Source organism: Canis aureus, chromosome 8 (assembly GCF_053574225.1).
Source record: "Canis aureus isolate CA01 chromosome 8, VMU_Caureus_v.1.0, whole genome shotgun sequence".
NCBI classification, from domain to species: Eukaryota; Metazoa; Chordata; class Mammalia; order Carnivora; family Canidae; genus Canis; species Canis aureus.
Window position 1 is genome coordinate 142183 of NC_135618.1, and position 6000 is coordinate 148182.

Genomic DNA, 6000 nt, shown 5'->3' on the forward strand with positions numbered 1-6000 from the left:
ATTGCTGGACGTTTCTTTTGCACGATCTAGTTCACCCGAGGCCATTCCCTGGGTCAACGGATAATCAGATCCAAGACCCGCAAGGCTTTAACCAGTTCTTGGAAGAGGAATTATAAACCTATCTCCTGACGTGCCCCTCCCCCACTTCCCCACCCCCACTCACCAAATAGCTGACAAAAAACAAAAAAACAACAACACTGCTTTTGTGTAGTCCTATCAAAAGCAAGGATTTTCTTGTTAGCTATTGTTAAGCCTTAATACTTAACAGGCCAATAATGCTAAGTTACCTGGCTTGCTGATTTGAAAGTTGTATGTTCCTTGTGTATGTTTTCAAGGTCAGAAAAACTAAAGGTTCGAACAAACTTTTTTTTTAACAGATAATTCCTGTTGCTGTCATACGAACAGTATTATGCTTAAGAACATGGGCTCTACTTCCACATTAATTTGAGTTGGACTCTGCTCTTCCACCAGTGAGCCTCTCTGTTTCTCCGTGTGTACATGGGAATGCTGAGTCTCCTATGCCTCATGGGCAAGATTCCTTCAGCCACACTCCATGATGAGCCTCTGGGAAGGCCTGAGGGGGAGGCAGGCATCTCATGCAAAGCTTAGAGTAGGAACCACTCTGTCGCTGGGCTTTCAGAGACTGGACTTAGATTCCAGGGTATGAGTACGTGGACCCTTTTTCTGGTGCCCATCATTCACCTGACTTAGCCCTTCTCCAAGAGCTGGCTTCTTCTCGGGTGGTGCTTCTCTTCCCCGTGAACCAGTTTTTACATCTTCCTTCTGGGTATCTTTTCTCTACCTCACAGCTTCTGCTTACTGAGACCTTTGCCTACTCATGCCCTCAACTCACTCCGGCCCATCATGGTTTCTCTGGCTTCTCATCTTCCAAATTCATTTTCTGCAACTAACTGATTTCCTTTATATACCCCAACTTGAAATTTCTAGAAGCAAGAATTTACTCGGACAAGGCTTTCTGTGTTGCGATACCCTGAACACTGCTGGCTGGCCAATGGATTGGTTGGTTCCAGTACCACCTCCAACGCGACCAAGGGGTGTGCACATGCGTGTGTGTGTGTGTGTGTGTGTGTTTGAAGATGATTAGGGTGGACAAATCAAAGCCACCGGGGGCAGCCCTCCTTCGACTGCAGTGATGGGCAAGGAAGTTTCTCTTAGAAGGGCTGGCAGATACAGTGATTGATATGTGTGGTTTAAAAAAATTGCATAAGTTTGTAAAGATTGAGATAAAACTTGAAGAGGATCTGGCACAGAGCTAGGATGCATAATAAATGCTCAAAAAATGATAGCTATCATTCTTTATTATGTGAGCATTGTTATTATTGTTGTTATAATCTACCACCAGGGCAGGCTTGGTTCCAAATGTGCAAGGTCATTTGTAGGCTTTTAGTGGACAAGGTGCTGGACAATTATTTTGCTTAAACGTTTTTAGTTTGATTTCACTAAAGGCAGGGAGTGAGAAGGGAAGTAGGACCTCTCTGTGTACAGCATCAAGGAATAAAGAACCTCCCTGGAGCAGACATTATCGGTTCCTCTTTAATTTATTTTTTAAAACCACAGATGTGATCCTGTAAGCCTGCCTAAATTCTTTGAATGACTTCCTATTTTTCTTAAATGAAGAAAGTCTTCATAGGCCTTGTATGGTCTGCACCCCTCCCCCTACCACGGACGCACATGCTCTCTTTCTTCCCAGCTTTGGCCAGTACTGTGCACACGCGGCTTTGGGTGCTGCGGGCACACTGGCCTGCCTCCAGGACCCAGGACACCTTGTTCACATTGCACAAACGAACCTTGCAACATGCTGTCCTGCCTACAACACTCTTCTCCCTTCTCAGCCCTTTTCCTAGTTAGTTTCTGTTCCTCTTTCGGCTCTCTGCTCAAATATTAGGAAAGCTTTCTCTAGTACAGGATCTTCTGTGACGTGCTTTCACAGAATCAAGCATTTTTGCTCTGGTCCATTGTCTCACTGATGGGACCATGTGGTTCATGTCTGCTTCTCCCACTAGACTATAAACTCATAAAGGCAGGTAATGTCTGTTTTGGGACACCTTTGTGTCCCCCAAAGCCTGTGGTGGTGCCTAGAACATGAAGGCACTCAACAAATATCTGGTGAATAATTAGTCAATGATAAGTTTTGTTATCAAATGCAACTAAATGATCACCTATCTCAGAAGCTCTGATAAAACTGGAAGGTAAAAATAATGCAATATTAAGCTTTTTTTCCTCTTAGTTAAAAGCATACATACAGAGCTCACCAAATTTGGCTCTGTTCTATGCCCAAAGGAAATGGCAACATATTTTTAAAAACTGTTATTATACAGGCCACATTCACTGGCCAGAATGCAATAAATTTAGAAATTAACAAACAGGGAGCCAAAATAAGTCTATACTCCTGAAATATAAAAACACTTCTAAAGATCTCTTGGTTTAAAGAGGAAATAAACTACTTGGAACTGGACCACAATGAAAACAGCACACATCAAAGCCGATGGGAGATGGCCAAAGCAATTTTCAGAAGAAAACTCTAGCCCTACATTCGTTTATTAAAACATAAAAAAGATTGAAAAGAAAAACAAAATGAAGCCAAAATAAGTGGTAAGAAATTAATCAGTTGATACAGGAACAGAAATTAATGAAATAAATAAAAAACTCAGCAAACCTGATCAAAAAAAACCACAAGTTTATTTAAGGCAGAAAAAATTATTTTGCTAGAACAATTAATTTAAAAAATAATAGGCAATATTAGGCATGAAAAGGACAGATGTACACATAGAAAGGCTAATTTTTAAAGAGAACATTAGGAACAAACTTATGCCAATGAATTTGAGACCCACCGAGATTGATGATTTTTTTAGGAAAATATAAATAATCAACATTTGTTCAAGAGGCAGAAATCTTAAATGAATAACCATTAAAGAAATTAAACTACTAGTTAAAACTATACTTCCTTCCTGCCCCTGCAAAAGGCATCAGTCTGAAAAGGCTTATGTGCAAGTTCTTCTAAAATACAGAAGAACAAACAATGACCTTCTTAAATCATAAAAACAAGAAGCTGTAAAGAAAAGATGAATGATTTTGGCACAAACTGAAAACTCCTCTATGACAGAAGACACAATTAACAAAATTAAAAGTCAAGTTATGGCCTAGGAGAAAATATTTGAAGATATATGTATAGGCACATACACATACACAAATACATGCACATATATGCGTGTGTGTGTGTGTGCAAACGTATATAAGAAACAAATTAATAGAATCCTGGTGCTGAGGACTCAACTATGCCCCCCCCCCCCCATTCATCTGTTGAAGCCCTAACCCACCATGTGATAGTTGGAGAAAGGGCTTTTAGAAGGTAATTAAGGTTAAATGGTCATAATCTGATAGGATTGGTGGTCTTATGAGAAGAGGGAAGTCTTTTATGATCCATATGCATGCACCAAAGAAAGGCCACAAGAAGACACAGCAAGAAGACTTTGTAACCCAAGGCGAGAGCTCTCACCAGATGCTCACCTGGCAGGCACCTTGATCTGGGTCTTCCAGCCTCAGAACTGCAAAAAAAAAAACCCCAAATTTCTGTTGTTTAAATCTGTGGCATTTGGTTATGGCAGCCCAAGCTAATGTAGACATTTGGATATGGAAATCCATAAGAAGAAAAAACAAAAACAAAGAAGTCAAGATATAAATAGGAAGTTCATAGAATAGATATGGTCAATCAAGATAAGAAACAAATGCTTAGCAATACTAAAATCCCTTTTTAAGAACCATCATAGTGGCCAACTTCATAAAGCTGATAATCTTCAGAATTCACATGTGAGTGGGAAAATAAAGTATAAATTGTAATAGTGACTTTGGAGGTAAATGGGACCATCTTAAAATATATTAAGCCCCCCCCCAACCCGTATCTGTTCCTGGAAAACACAAAATATGTTAATCAAAGCGTTATTTGAGAGCACAAGACTTCTGAAGGGTAAGGTGCTGGCACTGGCAGTGGGGTCAACCAGGAGGCTGAAGCCAGAAGGGGCCGAGAATTGGGCTGTGGAGAGGCCAGGAGGTTGTTGGATTTGGAGCGAGGTTGTTCAGGAGAGAGGGTTGCAACCTGACTGCCTGAGTCGTAGAGTGGCCACAGCACCCACCGAGATGCAGCTGAAATGGAATCGGGCCATTGGCACCAGGAGTACTGCCTAAACCCAGAGAGGAAAAGGACTAGTTATCAGACTCAGGCTTTAGCTACCAATGCCTGTAGGGCAAGCGGCAAGCAGGCCGACAAGGGGCATCGCCGTTGGAGACCAGAGGAGGGATGGGACAGGGCCCCAAGGACTCTGGCTCTTCCAAATGTCCAGGAAGCACCAACAGCCATATCATCCCCTAGACCCCGAGACCACCTTAGAAGAAGGGAAAGACCAAGATACAGAGGATTTTACCCAAGAGACATAGTGCACCGTCTAGAAGGAACTGTTTGATCAGATAAATTACTCTTTTGATCAGATTGACTCAAGTAAATCTCTCCTCCTACTCACCAAAGGATACAATTTGGTGAGAAAAACCAGATCGGCATGGAAATGACACTTTTCTTTGAATATCTGAGTTATGAAGTGAGTGCATTTTGTGCTAGCCTCCGCTTCTTATTTTTCTTTCATGAAAGTACATAATGCAATCTCAAAGTTCAAAGAAGGCATTAAAGTGTTTCAATAAGCAAAATGCTGATTTCATAAAAACAAATAACAGAAGGCTCTTGCACTTTGAAAGTAAACGCCAAAGCCTGTGATGACCTCTCATTCCAAGAGCCACACCTCGGGAGGGAAGTGGGGGCTGGAAAGCCCTGAGGGTTCCCAGGAGGCCAGTCTTGGCTTGTGCCAGTGACAGTAGGGACGGTTGTGTTGGCTGCAGTACTCTTTGTGGTGATGACTAGCGAGGTACTGGTCTTGCTAAAGAAATAAGACCTGAATTTTAGAAGGAGACTGAACAACTTCCACTCTCATTGGAGTAAAATAACGATAATAATGATTGGAGTCATTAGTGCATGCCTTCCACGCATTATCACGCTGAATCTTCACTATAATATCATGAATAACTTATTATCTCCCATGTTGCAGATAAGGAAGCAGAGGCTCGGGGATGGGTTGTCTGCAAATGCCACCAGCCGTGCCCCATCCCCGTGTGCCCTGGCCCTCCTTCCACCAAAAGCGTCCCTCTCTACGGCATTGCTGCTCCCCTTGAGTCGCAGCCGGGCGGTGGCTGTTTTCAAGCGTAGAATAGCCTGGAAGTGACGCTGGGCCCATTCTGGGTGCGTCGTAAGATGACTGGCAATTTTGGGTTTTGTCTTCTTGAAAGCCAGTTGCCACGTAAAGAAGTCTCACTAACCTGGTGAGAGAGAGAGAGAAAGAGAGACAGACAGAGACAGAGAGAGAGACAGAGAGAAAGACAGAGAGATGGGGGGGGGGGGCGGGGGAGCTCGCAGAAAAGGAGGCTCAGATTTTTATGAGACTCCAAAGAGAGAGCAAAGGCCAGCCAGGCCCCAGCGACTGTAGCCCTCCCTGCCGGGGGCCCAGCCATGTGAGCGGGGCCTTCGTGGTTACTTGAGCCCTAGCCAGGCCCACGGGTGAAGGCAGCCATGTGAGTGACCCCAGTGGACACCGTGTGGGCCAGAAGGACGGACTCCGCAGACTCACAGATTTCTAATGAATAATGAAATGCCTATTGTTTCAAGCCACTAAGCTAGAGGGTGTTGTTACGCAGCAATAAATACCTGAAACAAGAGGGTAGAACTTGCCTGAGGTCATACGCCTCGCGGGGCCGAGCCAGGACCCGGGGCCCGCCTTTGGGACTCCCCGGCCCAGCTCTTGACGCCGAGGGGTGCCAGGGGCAGCCGCCGACCTAAGCTCAGACGGCATTAGAGACGCAGGCGGCACCGGCTGAGGCCTCGTCCATCACAACGCGTGGGAGCCGAGGGAAGAGGAGCAAGAGGAAAAGACACACTAGGGG